General features: G+C 46.3%; 8 non-coding genes across 8 annotated transcripts; all 8 read left to right on the forward strand.

Moving 5' to 3' along the window:
• Positions 1 to 2,014: 2,014 nt before the first annotated feature.
• Positions 2,015 to 2,205, forward strand: LOC130325375 (U2 spliceosomal RNA). The gene has a single exon (XR_008870207.1). It is a non-coding gene; the product is annotated as a U2 spliceosomal RNA (small nuclear RNA).
• A 2,081-nt stretch (positions 2,206 to 4,286) lies between these two features.
• Positions 4,287 to 4,477, forward strand: LOC130325377 (U2 spliceosomal RNA). The gene has a single exon (XR_008870208.1). It is a non-coding gene; the product is annotated as a U2 spliceosomal RNA (small nuclear RNA).
• Positions 4,478 to 6,556: 2,079 nt separating this feature from the next.
• On the forward strand, positions 6,557 to 6,747 carry LOC130325378 (U2 spliceosomal RNA). The gene has a single exon (XR_008870209.1). It is a non-coding gene; the product is annotated as a U2 spliceosomal RNA (small nuclear RNA).
• Positions 6,748 to 8,830: 2,083 nt separating this feature from the next.
• On the forward strand, positions 8,831 to 9,021 carry LOC130325379 (U2 spliceosomal RNA). The gene has a single exon (XR_008870210.1). It is a non-coding gene; the product is annotated as a U2 spliceosomal RNA (small nuclear RNA).
• Positions 9,022 to 11,108: 2,087 nt separating this feature from the next.
• LOC130325380 (U2 spliceosomal RNA) lies at positions 11,109 to 11,299 on the forward strand. The gene has a single exon (XR_008870211.1). It is a non-coding gene; the product is annotated as a U2 spliceosomal RNA (small nuclear RNA).
• Positions 11,300 to 13,385: 2,086 nt separating this feature from the next.
• LOC130325381 (U2 spliceosomal RNA) lies at positions 13,386 to 13,576 on the forward strand. The gene has a single exon (XR_008870213.1). It is a non-coding gene; the product is annotated as a U2 spliceosomal RNA (small nuclear RNA).
• A 2,092-nt stretch (positions 13,577 to 15,668) lies between these two features.
• Positions 15,669 to 15,859, forward strand: LOC130325382 (U2 spliceosomal RNA). The gene has a single exon (XR_008870214.1). It is a non-coding gene; the product is annotated as a U2 spliceosomal RNA (small nuclear RNA).
• A 2,083-nt stretch (positions 15,860 to 17,942) lies between these two features.
• Positions 17,943 to 18,133, forward strand: LOC130325383 (U2 spliceosomal RNA). The gene has a single exon (XR_008870215.1). It is a non-coding gene; the product is annotated as a U2 spliceosomal RNA (small nuclear RNA).
• The last annotated feature ends 164 nt before the right edge of the window (positions 18,134 to 18,297 follow it).

The following is an 18,297-nucleotide window of genomic DNA, read 5'->3' on the forward strand; positions in this document are numbered from 1 at the left end:
CCTGTGGGCCTTGCTGCTGCTGCAGCCAATAAACAAAAGGTGGTGCTGCTGCTGCTTCTGCTGCTTCTGCTTCTGCTTGTGTCTGGCCCCTGTTGGAGCGTCCAGGCACAGGACTTCTGCTGCTGCTGACTAAATGGCCTCCTTAATTGGATCATTTGAGTAGCCAGCACACCTGTGCAGGTAGGGCATGACATGATAGGCAGCTGCCTTGATAGCGGGTGGGTGCTGAATGTTCCTAATTGACAAAATAAGATTAATGCTTATGAAGAAATATAAAATCTCATCCCTTCCCCAATATCGCGCCACACCCCTACCCCTTAATTCCCTGGTTGAACGTGATGGACATATGTCTTTTTTCGACCGTACTAACTATGTAACTATGTAACATAACATGGGGGGGGGGGGGTCTCCTGGCTGTTCACACAGGTGTGTCATTGCTGTACATTGACCATGCATTGCTTCTGTGGTATTGCAAAGGCAAAGACAAATGCTTCCAGCCATCCATTGCACTAATGGATTGGTCATCAGCTGGCTGTCTATGTCCCGCATCAATATAGACCAAAGTACAGAGGGTTAGGCTATGCTATTGTGCACCTACCTGATGCATCAGAAGGTGCGAGGCCCTTGCTAAATTCTGTGCACAGACTTTGAGATCTATGCTTTAGACTGTATCTAAACCTGCTCCAACATGGACTGACATTCTGGCCTACTTTCAGCCGATGCGACTTGTCTGTCGCTGAACAGTCGCTTTTTATGTATTCAGCACCTATGTATAATGTTGTAAAAATGCTCTAGAAGCTAAAGTCGCAGAAATGTCACACATATTTGGCCTGCAACTTTCTGTGCGACAAATTCAGACAGGAAAAATCAGTATAAATCCTTAGAAAATTATCCCCCAGTGTCTCCATCTGCTGGCGGTATTGAATAAGCATTGCTGCACTGATGGGGTATGCATTAGACGAAAAAAAAGAAGAAAAAGAAGAATAATACGCCCAGAAAAGAGGCGAAAAGGAGAAAAACGTAAAAAAACGTGAAAAAAAAGTAAGAGGAAGAGAAGGGAAAAAAAGGTGGAAATGGGTTTAAAAGTGATTTCGGCGGAGAAATATATATATATATATATATATATATATATATATATATATGCGCACACACACACATAGATATAAACGTATTCTCCGTTGAGATATTGCAGCCGCTGCTGTGTCCAGGCCCAGGAGCCTTAGCACTGTGCTGTGATGTCACTCAATACCACTGACATCACTAGGTGTAAACAACATCTCTCCTTTGCTGTGTATGTGACTATGGAGCTGTTTGGTGATGTCGTCTATTACGGCCTTCATAGAAGCAACAGGAGATTGTTGCATCCATCTTGAACCCTCAGAACTACAGTGCTATGATGTCACTCACTTCCACAGGCCTTGCAGAGTGTAAACAACAACAACCCAGCTTTGTTGTGTATGTAACCAAAGGGATTTGTGATGTCACCTAGAACCTTCACAGCAGCGACAGCTTTATGAGGAGCATCAGCACTGCTCTGCCTGAGCAGAACCATCACCGCCATAGGTTGTCAAATAACCCGGATTTAACCCACACAGGTAAGTCCAATGGGGTGCAGGCATGTCCTCTATGCTTACAGCTTCCCGTGGGTGTTGGTTTGATACCGTTTGGGGACAGCCAAGGAGGCATCTGCAGGCAACAAAGGTAGGTGTGTGCTTGTGTGTGTGTTTCCTATGCAGATCCTAAGCCCAGTGTCACATGCAAGTAGGAGGAGTAAGAAGGGTTCCTGGCAAATCCGGGTTATGGATTGCATTTAAAAAGGCCCCGTGGGAGTGCAATGGGCCCCTGTCTTGCTGCTTAGCAATAATGGTATGGGTTTAGGTTCTGCTGTGTGTACTGGTGGTTGACTGCCCCCCAGCCCAGAGTGTGCATGGAAAATTGTCTGGCAGCCTCCCTGACAGCAAGCAGTGATAGTGCCCATGAAGGGGACCTTGTTGGGCCCGCCCCTTTCACGGTTATCGCTTCTCGGCCTTTTGGCTAAGATCAAGTGTAGTATCTGTTCTTATCAGTTTAATATCTGATACGTCCCCTATCTGGGGACCATATATTAAATGGATTTTTGAGAACGGGGGCCGATTTCGAAGCTTGCTTCCGTCGCCCTATGCATTGACCCGATATGGCAGTATCTTCGGGTACAGTGCACCACCCCCTTACAGGGTTAAAAAGAAAGATTCCTACTTTCATTGCTACCTGCTTGCTGGCTAGCCAGCTAGCCAGCCCTGTGGGCCTTGCTGCTGCTGCAGCCAATAAACAAAAGGTGGTGCTGCTGCTGCTTCTGCTGCTTCTGCTTCTGCTTGTGTCTGGCCCCTGTTGGAGCGTCCAGGCACAGGACTTCTGCTGCTGCTGACTAAATGGCCTCCTTAATTGGATCATTTGAGTAGCCAGCACACCTGTGCAGGTAGGGCATGACATGATAGGCAGCTGCCTTGATAGCGGGTGGGTGCTGAATGTTCCTAATTGACAAAATAAGATTAATGCTTATGAAGAAATATAAAATCTCATCCCTTCCCCAATATCGCGCCACACCCCTACCCCTTAATTCCCTGGTTGAACGTGATGGACATATGTCTTTTTTCGACCGTACTAACTATGTAACTATGTAACATAACATGGGGGGGGGGGGTCTCCTGGCTGTTCACACAGGTGTGTCATTGCTGTACATTGACCATGCATTGCTTCTGTGGTATTGCAAAGGCAAAGACAAATGCTTCCAGCCATCCATTGCACTAATGGATTGGTCATCAGCTGGCTGTCTATGTCCCGCATCAATATAGACCAAAGTACAGAGGGTTAGGCTATGCTATTGTGCACCTACCTGATGCATCAGAAGGTGCGAGGCCCTTGCTAAATTCTGTGCACAGACTTTGAGATCTATGCTTTAGACTGTATCTAAACCTGCTCCAACATGGACTGACATTCTGGCCTACTTTCAGCCGATGCGACTTGTCTGTCGCTGAACAGTCGCTTTTTATGTATTCAGCACCTATGTATAATGTTGTAAAAATGCTCTAGAAGCTAAAGTCGCAGAAATGTCACACATATTTGGCCTGCAACTTTCTGTGCGACAAATTCAGACAGGAAAAATCAGTATAAATCCTTAGAAAATTATCCCCCAGTGTCTCCATCTGCTGGCGGTATTGAATAAGCATTGCTGCACTGATGGGGTATGCATTAGACGAAAAAAAAGAAGAAAAAGAAGAATAATACGCCCAGAAAAGAGGCGAAAAGGAGAAAAACGTAAAAAAACGTGAAAAAAAAGTAAGAGGAAGAGAAGGGAAAAAAAGGTGGAAATGGGTTTAAAAGTGATTTCGGCGGAGAAATATATATATATATATATATATATATATATATATATATGCGCACACACACACATAGATATAAACGTATTCTCCGTTGAGATATTGCAGCCGCTGCTGTGTCCAGGCCCAGGAGCCTTAGCACTGTGCTATGATGTCACTCAATACCACTGACATCACTAGGTGTAAACAACATCTCTCCTTTGCTGTGTATGTGACTATGGAGCTGTTTGGTGATGTCGTCTATTACGGCCTTCATAGAAGCAACAGGAGATTGTTGCATCCATCTTGAACCCTCAGAACTACAGTGCTATGATGTCACTCACTTCCACAGGCCTTGCAGAGTGTAAACAACAACAACCCAGCTTTGTTGTGTATGTAACCAAAGGGATTTGTGATGTCACCTAGAACCTTCACAGCAGCGACAGCTTTATGAGGAGCATCAGCACTGCTCTGCCTGAGCAGAACCATCACCGCCATAGGTTGTCAAATAACCCGGATTTAACCCACACAGGTAAGTCCAATGGGGTGCAGGCATGTCCTCTATGCTTACAGCTTCCCGTGGGTGTTGGTTTGATACCGTTTGGGGACAGCCAAGGAGGCATCTGCAGGCAACAAAGGTAGGTGTGTGCTTGTGTGTGTGTTTCCTATGCAGATCCTAAGCCCAGTGTCACATGCAAGTAGGAGGAGTAAGAAGGGTTCCTGGCAAATCCGGGTTATGGATTGCATTTAAAAAGGCCCCGTGGGAGTGCAATGGGCCCCTGTCTTGCTGCTTAGCAATAATGGTATGGGTTTAGGTTCTGCTGTGTGTACTGGTGGTTGACTGCCCCCCAGCCCAGAGTGTGCATGGAAAATTGTCTGGCAGCCTCCCTGACAGCAAGCAGTGATAGTGCCCATGAAGGGGACCTTGTTGGGCCCGCCCCTTTCACGGTTATCGCTTCTCGGCCTTTTGGCTAAGATCAAGTGTAGTATCTGTTCTTATCAGTTTAATATCTGATACGTCCCCTATCTGGGGACCATATATTAAATGGATTTTTGAGAACGGGGGCCGATTTCGAAGCTTGCTTCCGTCGCCCTATGCATTGACCCGATATGGCAGTATCTTCGGGTACAGTGCACCACCCCCTTACAGGGTTAAAAAGAAAGATTCCTACTTTCATTGCTACCTGCTTGCTGGCTAGCCAGCTAGCCAGCCCTGTGGGCCTTGCTGCTGCTGCAGCCAATAAACAAAAGGTGGTGCTGCTGCTGCTTCTGCTGCTTCTGCTTCTGCTTGTGTCTGGCCCCTGTTGGAGCGTCCAGGCACAGGACTTCTGCTGCTGCTGACTAAATGGCCACCTTAATTGGATCATTTGAGTAGCCAGCACACCTGTGCAGGTAGGGCATGACATGATAGGCAGCTGCCTTGATAGCGGGTGGGTGCTGAATGTTCCTAATTGACAAAATAAGATTAATGCTTATGAAGAAATATAAAATCTCATCCCTTCCCCAATATCGCGCCACACCCCTACCCCTTAATTCCCTGGTTGAACGTGATGGACATATGTCTTTTTTCGACCGTACTAACTATGTAACTATGTAACATAACATGGGGGGGGGGGGTCTCCTGGCTGTTCACACAGGTGTGTCATTGCTGTACATTGACCATGCATTGCTTCTGTGGTATTGCAAAGGCAAAGACAAATGCTTCCAGCCATCCATTGCACTAATGGATTGGTCATCAGCTGGCTGTCTATGTCCCGCATCAATATAGACCAAAGTACAGAGGGTTAGGCTATGCTATTGTGCACCTACCTGATGCATCAGAAGGTGCGAGGCCCTTGCTAAATTCTGTGCACAGACTTTGAGATCTATGCTTTAGACTGTATCTAAACCTGCTCCAACATGGACTGACATTCTGGCCTACTTTCAGCCGATGCGACTTGTCTGTCGCTGAACAGTCGCTTTTTATGTATTCAGCACCTATGTATAATGTTGTAAAAATGCTCTAGAAGCTAAAGTCGCAGAAATGTCACACATATTTGGCCTGCAACTTTCTGTGCGACAAATTCAGACAGGAAAAATCAGTATAAATCCTTAGAAAATTATCCCCCAGTGTCTCCATCTGCTGGCGGTATTGAATAAGCATTGCTGCACTGATGGGGTATGCATTAGACGAAAAAAAAGAAGAAAAAGAAGAATAATACGCCCAGAAAAGAGGCGAAAAGGAGAAAAACGTAAAAAAACGTGAAAAAAAAGTAAGAGGAAGAGAAGGGAAAAAAAGGTGGAAATGGGTTTAAAAGTGATTTCGGCGGAGAAATATATATATATATATATATATATATATATATATATGCGCACACACACACATAGATATAAACGTATTCTCCGTTGAGATATTGCAGCCGCTGCTGTGTCCAGGCCCAGGAGCCTTAGCACTGTGCTGTGATGTCACTCAATACCACTGACATCACTAGGTGTAAACAACATCTCTCCTTTGCTGTGTATGTGACTATGGAGCTGTTTGGTGATGTCGTCTATTACGGCCTTCATAGAAGCAACAGGAGATTGTTGCATCCATCTTGAACCCTCAGAACTACAGTGCTATGATGTCACTCACTTCCACAGGCCTTGCAGAGTGTAAACAACAACAACCCAGCTTTGTTGTGTATGTAACCAAAGGGATTTGTGATGTCACCTAGAACCTTCACAGCAGCGACAGCTTTATGAGGAGCATCAGCACTGCTCTGCCTGAGCAGAACCATCACCGCCATAGGTTGTCAAATAACCCGGATTTAACCCACACAGGTAAGTCCAATGGGGTGCAGGCATGTCCTCTATGCTTACAGCTTCCCGTGGGTGTTGGTTTGATACCGTTTGGGGACAGCCAAGGAGGCATCTGCAGGCAACAAAGGTAGGTGTGTGCTTGTGTGTGTGTTTCCTATGCAGATCCTAAGCCCAGTGTCACATGCAAGTAGGAGGAGTAAGAAGGGTTCCTGGCAAATCCGGGTTATGGATTGCATTTAAAAAGGCCCCGTGGGAGTGCAATGGGCCCCTGTCTTGCTGCTTAGCAATAATGGTATGGGTTTAGGTTCTGCTGTGTGTACTGGTGGTTGACTGCCCCCCAGCCCAGAGTGTGCATGGAAAATTGTCTGGCAGCCTCCCTGACAGCAAGCAGTGATAGTGCCCATGAAGGGGACCTTGTTGGGCCCGCCCCTTTCACGGTTATCGCTTCTCGGCCTTTTGGCTAAGATCAAGTGTAGTATCTGTTCTTATCAGTTTAATATCTGATACGTCCCCTATCTGGGGACCATATATTAAATGGATTTTTGAGAACGGGGGCCGATTTCGAAGCTTGCTTCCGTCGCCCTATGCATTGACCCGATATGGCAGTATCTTCGGGTACAGTGCACCACCCCCTTACAGGGTTAAAAAGAAAGATTCCTACTTTCATTGCTACCTGCTTGCTGGCTAGCCAGCTAGCCAGCCCTGTGGGCCTTGCTGCTGCTGCAGCCAATAAACAAAAGGTGGTGCTGCTGCTGCTTCTGCTGCTTCTGCTTCTGCTTGTGTCTGGCCCCTGTTGGAGCGTCCAGGCACAGGACTTCTGCTGCTGCTGACTAAATGGCCTCCTTAATTGGATCATTTGAGTAGCCAGCACACCTGTGCAGGTAGGGCATGACATGATAGGCAGCTGCCTTGATAGCGGGTGGGTGCTGAATGTTCCTAATTGACAAAATAAGATTAATGCTTATGAAGAAATATAAAATCTCATCCCTTCCCCAATATCGCGCCACACCCCTACCCCTTAATTCCCTGGTTGAACGTGATGGACATATGTCTTTTTTCGACCGTACTAACTATGTAACTATGTAACATAACATGGGGGGGGGGGGTCTCCTGGCTGTTCACACAGGTGTGTCATTGCTGTACATTGACCATGCATTGCTTCTGTGGTATTGCAAAGGCAAAGACAAATGCTTCCAGCCATCCATTGCACTAATGGATTGGTCATCAGCTGGCTGTCTATGTCCCGCATCAATATAGACCAAAGTACAGAGGGTTAGGCTATGCTATTGTGCACCTACCTGATGCATCAGAAGGTGCGAGGCCCTTGCTAAATTCTGTGCACAGACTTTGAGATCTATGCTTTAGACTGTATCTAAACCTGCTCCAACATGGACTGACATTCTGGCCTACTTTCAGCCGATGCGACTTGTCTGTCGCTGAACAGTCGCTTTTTATGTATTCAGCACCTATGTATAATGTTGTAAAAATGCTCTAGAAGCTAAAGTCGCAGAAATGTCACACATATTTGGCCTGCAACTTTCTGTGCGACAAATTCAGACAGGAAAAATCAGTATAAATCCTTAGAAAATTATCCCCCAGTGTCTCCATCTGCTGGCGGTATTGAATAAGCATTGCTGCACTGATGGGGTATGCATTAGACGAAAAAAAAGAAGAAAAAGAAGAATAATACGCCCAGAAAAGAGGCGAAAAGGAGAAAAACGTAAAAAAACGTGAAAAAAAAGTAAGAGGAAGAGAAGGGAAAAAAAGGTGGAAATGGGTTTAAAAGTGATTTCGGCGGAGAAATATATATATATATATATATATATATATATATATATATATGCGCACACACACACATAGATATAAACGTATTCTCCGTTGAGATATTGCAGCCGCTGCTGTGTCCAGGCCCAGGAGCCTTAGCACTGTGCTGTGATGTCACTCAATACCACTGACATCACTAGGTGTAAACAACATCTCTCCTTTGCTGTGTATGTGACTATGGAGCTGTTTGGTGATGTCGTCTATTACGGCCTTCATAGAAGCAACAGGAGATTGTTGCATCCATCTTGAACCCTCAGAACTACAGTGCTATGATGTCACTCACTTCCACAGGCCTTGCAGAGTGTAAACAACAACAACCCAGCTTTGTTGTGTATGTAACCAAAGGGATTTGTGATGTCACCTAGAACCTTCACAGCAGCGACAGCTTTATGAGGAGCATCAGCACTGCTCTGCCTGAGCAGAACCATCACCGCCATAGGTTGTCAAATAACCCGGATTTAACCCACACAGGTAAGTCCAATGGGGTGCAGGCATGTCCTCTATGCTTACAGCTTCCCGTGGGTGTTGGTTTGATACCGTTTGGGGACAGCCAAGGAGGCATCTGCAGGCAACAAAGGTAGGTGTGTGCTTGTGTGTGTGTTTCCTATGCAGATCCTAAGCCCAGTGTCACATGCAAGTAGGAGGAGTAAGAAGGGTTCCTGGCAAATCCGGGTTATGGATTGCATTTAAAAAGGCCCCGTGGGAGTGCAATGGGCCCCTGTCTTGCTGCTTAGCAATAATGGTATGGGTTTAGGTTCTGCTGTGTGTACTGGTGGTTGACTGCCCCCCAGCCCAGAGTGTGCATGGAAAATTGTCTGGCAGCCTCCCTGACAGCAAGCAGTGATAGTGCCCATGAAGGGGACCTTGTTGGGCCCGCCCCTTTCACGGTTATCGCTTCTCGGCCTTTTGGCTAAGATCAAGTGTAGTATCTGTTCTTATCAGTTTAATATCTGATACGTCCCCTATCTGGGGACCATATATTAAATGGATTTTTGAGAACGGGGGCCGATTTCGAAGCTTGCTTCCGTCGCCCTATGCATTGACCCGATATGGCAGTATCTTCGGGTACAGTGCACCACCCCCTTACAGGGTTAAAAAGAAAGATTCCTACTTTCATTGCTACCTGCTTGCTGGCTAGCCAGCTAGCCAGCCCTGTGGGCCTTGCTGCTGCTGCAGCCAATAAACAAAAGGTGGTGCTGCTGCTGCTTCTGCTGCTTCTGCTTCTGCTTGTGTCTGGCCCCTGTTGGAGCGTCCAGGCACAGGACTTCTGCTGCTGCTGACTAAATGGCCTCCTTAATTGGATCATTTGAGTAGCCAGCACACCTGTGCAGGTAGGGCATGACATGATAGGCAGCTGCCTTGATAGCGGGTGGGTGCTGAATGTTCCTAATTGACAAAATAAGATTAATGCTTATGAAGAAATATAAAATCTCATCCCTTCCCCAATATCGCGCCACACCCCTACCCCTTAATTCCCTGGTTGAACGTGATGGACATATGTCTTTTTTCGACCGTACTAACTATGTAACTATGTAACATAACATGGGGGGGGGGGGGTCTCCTGGCTGTTCACACAGGTGTGTCATTGCTGTACATTGACCATGCATTGCTTCTGTGGTATTGCAAAGGCAAAGACAAATGCTTCCAGCCATCCATTGCACTAATGGATTGGTCATCAGCTGGCTGTCTATGTCCCGCATCAATATAGACCAAAGTACAGAGGGTTAGGCTATGCTATTGTGCACCTACCTGATGCATCAGAAGGTGCGAGGCCCTTGCTAAATTCTGTGCACAGACTTTGAGATCTATGCTTTAGACTGTATCTAAACCTGCTCCAACATGGACTGACATTCTGGCCTACTTTCAGCCGATGCGACTTGTCTGTCGCTGAACAGTCGCTTTTTATGTATTCAGCACCTATGTATAATGTTGTAAAAATGCTCTAGAAGCTAAAGTCGCAGAAATGTCACACATATTTGGCCTGCAACTTTCTGTGCGACAAATTCAGACAGGAAAAATCAGTATAAATCCTTAGAAAATTATCCCCCAGTGTCTCCATCTGCTGGCGGTATTGAATAAGCATTGCTGCACTGATGGGGTATGCATTAGACGAAAAAAAAGAAGAAAAAGAAGAATAATACGCCCAGAAAAGAGGCGAAAAGGAGAAAAACGTAAAAAAACGTGAAAAAAAAGTAAGAGGAAGAGAAGGGAAAAAAAGGTGGAAATGGGTTTAAAAGTGATTTCGGCGGAGAATATATATATATATATATATATATATATATATATATATATATATGCGCACACACACACATAGATATAAACGTATTCTCCGTTGAGATATTGCAGCCGCTGCTGTGTCCAGGCCCAGGAGCCTTAGCACTGTGCTGTGATGTCACTCAATACCACTGACATCACTAGGTGTAAACAACATCTCTCCTTTGCTGTGTATGTGACTATGGAGCTGTTTGGTGATGTCGTCTATTACGGCCTTCATAGAAGCAACAGGAGATTGTTGCATCCATCTTGAACCCTCAGAACTACAGTGCTATGATGTCACTCACTTCCACAGGCCTTGCAGAGTGTAAACAACAACAACCCAGCTTTGTTGTGTATGTAACCAAAGGGATTTGTGATGTCACCTAGAACCTTCACAGCAGCGACAGCTTTATGAGGAGCATCAGCACTGCTCTGCCTGAGCAGAACCATCACCGCCATAGGTTGTCAAATAACCCGGATTTAACCCACACAGGTAAGTCCAATGGGGTGCAGGCATGTCCTCTATGCTTACAGCTTCCCGTGGGTGTTGGTTTGATACCGTTTGGGGACAGCCAAGGAGGCATCTGCAGGCAACAAAGGTAGGTGTGTGCTTGTGTGTGTGTTTCCTATGCAGATCCTAAGCCCAGTGTCACATGCAAGTAGGAGGAGTAAGAAGGGTTCCTGGCAAATCCGGGTTATGGATTGCATTTAAAAAGGCCCCGTGGGAGTGCAATGGGCCCCTGTCTTGCTGCTTAGCAATAATGGTATGGGTTTAGGTTCTGCTGTGTGTACTGGTGGTTGACTGCCCCCCAGCCCAGAGTGTGCATGGAAAATTGTCTGGCAGCCTCCCTGACAGCAAGCAGTGATAGTGCCCATGAAGGGGACCTTGTTGGGCCCGCCCCTTTCACGGTTATCGCTTCTCGGCCTTTTGGCTAAGATCAAGTGTAGTATCTGTTCTTATCAGTTTAATATCTGATACGTCCCCTATCTGGGGACCATATATTAAATGGATTTTTGAGAACGGGGGCCGATTTCGAAGCTTGCTTCCGTCGCCCTATGCATTGACCCGATATGGCAGTATCTTCGGGTACAGTGCACCACCCCCTTACAGGGTTAAAAAGAAAGATTCCTACTTTCATTGCTACCTGCTTGCTGGCTAGCCAGCTAGCCAGCCCTGTGGGCCTTGCTGCTGCTGCAGCCAATAAACAAAAGGTGGTGCTGCTGCTGCTTCTGCTGCTTCTGCTTCTGCTTGTGTCTGGCCCCTGTTGGAGCGTCCAGGCACAGGACTTCTGCTGCTGCTGACTAAATGGCCTCCTTAATTGGATCATTTGAGTAGCCAGCACACCTGTGCAGGTAGGGCATGACATGATAGGCAGCTGCCTTGATAGCGGGTGGGTGCTGAATGTTCCTAATTGACAAAATAAGATTAATGCTTATGAAGAAATATAAAATCTCATCCCTTCCCCAATATCGCGCCACACCCCTACCCCTTAATTCCCTGGTTGAACGTGATGGACATATGTCTTTTTTCGACCGTACTAACTATGTAACTATGTAACATAACATGGGGGGGGGGGGGTCTCCTGGCTGTTCACACAGGTGTGTCATTGCTGTACATTGACCATGCATTGCTTCTGTGGTATTGCAAAGGCAAAGACAAATGCTTCCAGCCATCCATTGCACTAATGGATTGGTCATCAGCTGGCTGTCTATGTCCCGCATCAATATAGACCAAAGTACAGAGGGTTAGGCTATGCTATTGTGCACCTACCTGATGCATCAGAAGGTGCGAGGCCCTTGCTAAATTCTGTGCATAGACTTTGAGATCTATGCTTTAGACTGTATCTAAACCTGCTCCAACATGGACTGACATTCTGGCCTACTTTCAGCCGATGCGACTTGTCTGTCGCTGAACAGTCGCTTTTTATGTATTCAGCACCTATGTATAATGTTGTAAAAATGCTCTAGAAGCTAAAGTCGCAGAAATGTCACACATATTTGGCCTGCAACTTTCTGTGCGACAAATTCAGACAGGAAAAATCAGTATAAATCCTTAGAAAATTATCCCCCAGTGTCTCCATCTGCTGGCGGTATTGAATAAGCATTGCTGCACTGATGGGGTATGCATTAGACGAAAAAAAAGAAGAAAAAGAAGAATAATACGCCCAGAAAAGAGGCGAAAAGGAGAAAAACGTAAAAAAACGTGAAAAAAAAGTAAGAGGAAGAGAAGGGAAAAAAAGGTGGAAATGGGTTTAAAAGTGATTTCAGCGGAGAAATATATATATATATATATATATATATATATATATATATATATGCGCACACACACACATAGATATAAACGTATTCTCCGTTGAGATATTGCAGCCGCTGCTGTGTCCAGGCCCAGGAGCCTTAGCACTGTGCTGTGATGTCACTCAATACCACTGACATCACTAGGTGTAAACAACATCTCTCCTTTGCTGTGTATGTGACTATGGAGCTGTTTGGTGATGTCGTCTATTACGGCCTTCATAGAAGCAACAGGAGATTGTTGCATCCATCTTGAACCCTCAGAACTACAGTGCTATGATGTCACTCACTTCCACAGGCCTTGCAGAGTGTAAACAACAACAACCCAGCTTTGTTGTGTATGTAACCAAAGGGATTTGTGATATCACCTAGAACCTTCACAGCAGCGACAGCTTTATGAGGAGCATCAGCACTGCTCTGCCTGAGCAGAACCATCACCGCCATAGGTTGTCAAATAACCCGGATTTAACCCACACAGGTAAGTCCAATGGGGTGCAGGCATGTCCTCTATGCTTACAGCTTCCCGTGGGTGTTGGTTTGATACCGTTTGGGGACAGCCAAGGAGGCATCTGCAGGCAACAAAGGTAGGTGTGTGCTTGTGTGTGTGTTTCCTATGCAGATCCTAAGCCCAGTGTCACATGCAAGTAGGAGGAGTAAGAAGGGTTCCTGGCAAATCCGGGTTATGGATTGCATTTAAAAAGGCCCCGTGGGAGTGCAATGGGCCCCTGTCTTGCTGCTTAGCAATAATGGTATGGGTTTAGGTTCTGCTGTGTGTACTGGTGGTTGACTGCCCCCCAGCCCAGAGTGTGCATGGAAAATTGTCTGGCAGCCTCCCTGACAGCAAGCAGTGATAGTGCCCATGAAGGGGACCATGTTGGGCCCGCCCCTTTCACGGTTATCGCTTCTCGGCCTTTTGGCTAAGATCAAGTGTAGTATCTGTTCTTATCAGTTTAATATCTGATACGTCCCCTATCTGGGGACCATATATTAAATGGATTTTTGAGAACGGGGGCCGATTTCGAAGCTTGCTTCCGTCGCCCTATGCATTGACCCGATATGGCAGTATCTTCGGGTACAGTGCACCACCCCCTTACAGGGTTAAAAAGAAAGATTCCTACTTTCATTGCTACCTGCTTGCTGGCTAGCCAGCTAGCCAGCCCTGTGGGCCTTGCTGCTGCTGCAGCCAATAAACAAAAGGTGGTGCTGCTGCTGCTTCTGCTGCTTCTGCTTCTGCTTGTGTCTGGCCCCTGTTGGAGCGTCCAGGCACAGGACTTCTGCTGCTGCTGACTAAATGGCCTCCTTAATTGGATCATTTGAGTAGCCAGCACACCTGTGCAGGTAGGGCATGACATGATAGGCAGCTGCCTTGATAGCGGGTGGGTGCTGAATGTTCCTAATTGACAAAATAAGATTAATGCTTATGAAGAAATATAAAATCTCATCCCTTCCCCAATATCGCGCCACACCCCTACCCCTTAATTCCCTGGTTGAACGTGATGGACATATGTCTTTTTTCGACCGTACTAACTATGTAACTATGTAACATAACATGGGGGGGGGGGGGTCTCCTGGCTGTTCACACAGGTGTGTCATTGCTGTACATTGACCATGCATTGCTTCTGTGGTATTGCAAAGGCAAAGACAAATGCTTCCAGCCATCCATTGCACTAATGGATTGGTCATCAGCTGGCTGTCTATGTCCCGCATCAATATAGACCAAAGTACAGAGGGTTAGGCTATGCTATTGTGCACCTACCTGATGCATCAGAAGGTGCGAGGCCCTTGCTAAATTCTGTGCACAGACTTTGAGATCTATGCTTTAGACTGTATCTAAACCTGCTCCAACATGGACTGACATTCTGGCCTACTTTCAGCCGATGCGACTTGTCTGTCGCTGAACAGTCGCTTTTTATGTATTCAGCACCTATGTATAATGTTGTAAAAATGCTCTAGAAGCTAAAGTCGCAGAAATGTCACACATATTTGGCCTGCAACTTTCTGTGCGACAAATTCAGACAGGAAAAATCAGTATAAATCCTTAGAAAATTATCCCCCAGTGTCTCCATCTGCTGGCGGTATTGAATAAGCATTGCTGCACTGATGGGGTATGCATTAGACGAAAAAAAAGAAGAAAAAGAAGAATAATACGCCCAGAAAAGAGGCGAAAAGGAGAAAAACGTAAAAAAACGTGAAAAAAAAGTAAGAGGAAGAGAAGGGAAAAAAAGGTGGAAATGGGTTTAAAAGTGATTTCGGCGGAGAAATATATATATATATATATATATATATATATATATATATATATATATATGCGCACACACACACATAGATATAAACGTATTCTCCGTTGAGATATTGCAGCCGCTGCTGTGTCCAGGCCCAGGAGCCTTAGCACTGTGCTGTGATGTCACTCAATACCACTGACATCACTAGGTGTAAACAACATCTCTCCTTTGCTGTGTATGTGACTATGGAGCTGTTTGGTGATGTCGTCTATTACGGCCTTCATAGAAGCAACAGGAGATTGTTGCATCCATCTTGAACCCTCAGAACTACAGTGCTATGATGTCACTCACTTCCACAGGCCTTGCAGAGTGTAAACAACAACAACCCAGCTTTGTTGTGTATGTAACCAAAGGGATTTGTGATGTCACCTAGAACCTTCACAGCAGCGACAGCTTTATGAGGAGCATCAGCACTGCTCTGCCTGAGCAGAACCATCACCGCCATAGGTTGTCAAATAACCCGGATTTAACCCACACAGGTAAGTCCAATGGGGTGCAGGCATGTCCTCTATGCTTACAGCTTCCCGTGGGTGTTGGTTTGATACCGTTTGGGGACAGCCAAGGAGGCATCTGCAGGCAACAAAGGTAGGTGTGTGCTTGTGTGTGTGTTTCCTATGCAGATCCTAAGCCCAGTGTCACATGCAAGTAGGAGGAGTAAGAAGGGTTCCTGGCAAATCCGGGTTATGGATTGCATTTAAAAAGGCCCCGTGGGAGTGCAATGGGCCCCTGTCTTGCTGCTTAGCAATAATGGTATGGGTTTAGGTTCTGCTGTGTGTACTGGTGGTTGACTGCCCCCCAGCCCAGAGTGTGCATGGAAAATTGTCTGGCAGCCTCCCTGACAGCAAGCAGTGATAGTGCCCATGAAGGGGACCTTGTTGGGCCCGCCCCTTTCACGGTTATCGCTTCTCGGCCTTTTGGCTAAGATCAAGTGTAGTATCTGTTCTTATCAGTTTAATATCTGATACGTCCCCTATCTGGGGACCATATATTAAATGGATTTTTGAGAACGGGGGCCGATTTCGAAGCTTGCTTCCGTCGCCCTATGCATTGACCCGATATGGCAGTATCTTCGGGTACAGTGCACCACCCCCTTACAGGGTTAAAAAGAAAGATTCCTACTTTCATTGCTACCTGCTTGCTGGCTAGCCAGCTAGCCAGCCCTGTGGGCCTTGCTGCTGCTGCAGCCAATAAACAAAAGGTGGTGCTGCTGCTGCTTCTGCTGCTTCTGCTTCTGCTTGTGTCTGGCCCCTGTTGGAGCGTCCAGGCACAGGACTTCTGCTGCTGCTGACTAAATGGCCTCCTTAATTGGATCATTTGAGTAGCCAGCACACCTGTGCAGGTAGGGCATGACATGATAGGCAGCTGCCTTGATAGCGGGTGGGTGCTGAATGTTCCTAATTGACAAAATAAGATTAATGCTTATGAAGAAATATAAAATCTCATCCCTTCCCCAATATCGCGCCACACCCCTACCCCTTAATTCCCTGGTTGAACGTGATGGACATATGTCTTTTTTCGACCGTACTAACTATGTAACTATGTAACATAACATGGGGGGGGGGGGGTCTCCTGGCTGTTCACACAGGTGTGTCATTGCTGTACATTGACCATGCATTGCTTCTGTGGTATTGCAAAGGCAAAGACAAATGCTTCCAGCCATCCATTGCACTAATGGATTGGTCATCAGCTGGCTGTCTATGTCCCGCATCAATATAGACCAAAGTACAGAGGGTTAGGCTATGCTATTGTGCACCTACCTGATGCATCAGAAGGTGCGAGGCCCTTGCTAAATTCTGTGCACAGACTTTGAGATCTATGCTTTAGACTGTATCTAAACCTGCTCCAACATGGACTGACATTCTGGCCTACTTTCAGCCGATGCGACTTGTCTGTCGCTGAACAGTCGCTTTTTATGTATTCAGCACCTATGTATAATGTTGTAAAAATGCTCTAGAAGCTAAAGTCGCAGAAATGTCACACATATTTGGCCTGCAACTTTCTGTGCGACAAATTCAGACAGGAAAAATCAGTATAAATCCTTAGAAAATTATCCCCCAGTGTCTCCATCTGCTGGCGGTATTGAATAAGCATTGCTGCACTGATGGGGTATGCATTAGACGGAAAAAAGAAGAAAAAGAAGAATAATACGCCCAGAAAAGAGGCGAAAAGGAGAAAAACGTAAAAAAACGTGAAAAAAAAGTAAGAGGAAGAGAAGGGAAAAAAAGGTGGAAATGGGTTTAAAAGTGATTTCGGCGGAGAAATATATATATATATATATATATATATATATATATATATATGCGCACACACACACATAGATATAAACGTATTCTCCGTTGAGATATTGCAGCCGCTGCTGTGTCCAGGCCCAGGAGCCTTAGCACTGTGCTGTGATGTCACTCAATACCACTGACATCACTAGGTGTAAACAACATCTCTCCTTTGCTGTGTATGTGACTATGGAGCTGTTTGGTGATGTCGTCTATTACGGCCTTCATAGAAGCAACAGGAGATTGTTGCATCCATCTTGAACCCTCAGAACTACAGTGCTATGATGTCACTCACTTCCACAGGCCTTGCAGAGTGTAAACAACAACAACCCAGCTTTGTTGTGTATGTAACCAAAGGGATTTGTGATGTCACCTAGAACCTTCACAGCAGCGACAGCTTTATGAGGAGCATCAGCACTGCTCTGCCTGAGCAGAACCATCACCGCCATAGGTTGTCAAATAACCCGGATTTAACCCACACAGGTAAGTCCAATGGGGTGCAGGCATGTCCTCTATGCTTACAGCTTCCCGTGGGTGTTGGTTTGATACCGTTTGGGGACAGCCAAGGAGGCATCTGCAGGCAACAAAGGTAGGTGTGTGCTTGTGTGTGTGTTTCCTATGCAGATCCTAAGCCCAGTGTCACATGCAAGTAGGAGGAGTAAGAAGGGTTCCTGGCAAATCCGGGTTATGGATTGCATTTAAAAAGGCCCCGTGGGAGTGCAATGGGCCCCTGTCTTGCTGCTTAGCAATAATGGTATGGGTTTAGGTTCTGCTGTGTGTACTGGTGGTTGACTGCCCCCCAGCCCAGAGTGTGCATGGAAAATTGTCTGGCAGCCTCCCTGACAGCAAGCAGTGATAGTGCCCATGAAGGGGACCTTGTTGGGCCCGCCCCTTTCACGGTTATCGCTTCTCGGCCTTTTGGCTAAGATCAAGTGTAGTATCTGTTCTTATCAGTTTAATATCTGATACGTCCCCTATCTGGGGACCATATATTAAATGGATTTTTGAGAACGGGGGCCGATTTCGAAGCTTGCTTCCGTCGCCCTATGCATTGACCCGATATGGCAGTATCTTCGGGTACAGTGCACCACCCCCTTACAGGGTTAAAAAGAAAGATTCCTACTTTCATTGCTACCTGCTTGCTGGCTAGCCAGCTAGCCAGCCCTGTGGGCCTTGCTGCTGCTGCAGCCAATAAACAAAAGGTGGTGCTGCTGCTGCTTCTGCTGCTTCTGCTTCTGCTTGTGTCTGGCCCCTGTT

Source organism: Hyla sarda, unplaced genomic scaffold, assembly GCF_029499605.1.
Source record: "Hyla sarda isolate aHylSar1 unplaced genomic scaffold, aHylSar1.hap1 scaffold_271, whole genome shotgun sequence".
NCBI classification, from domain to species: domain Eukaryota; kingdom Metazoa; phylum Chordata; class Amphibia; order Anura; family Hylidae; genus Hyla; species Hyla sarda.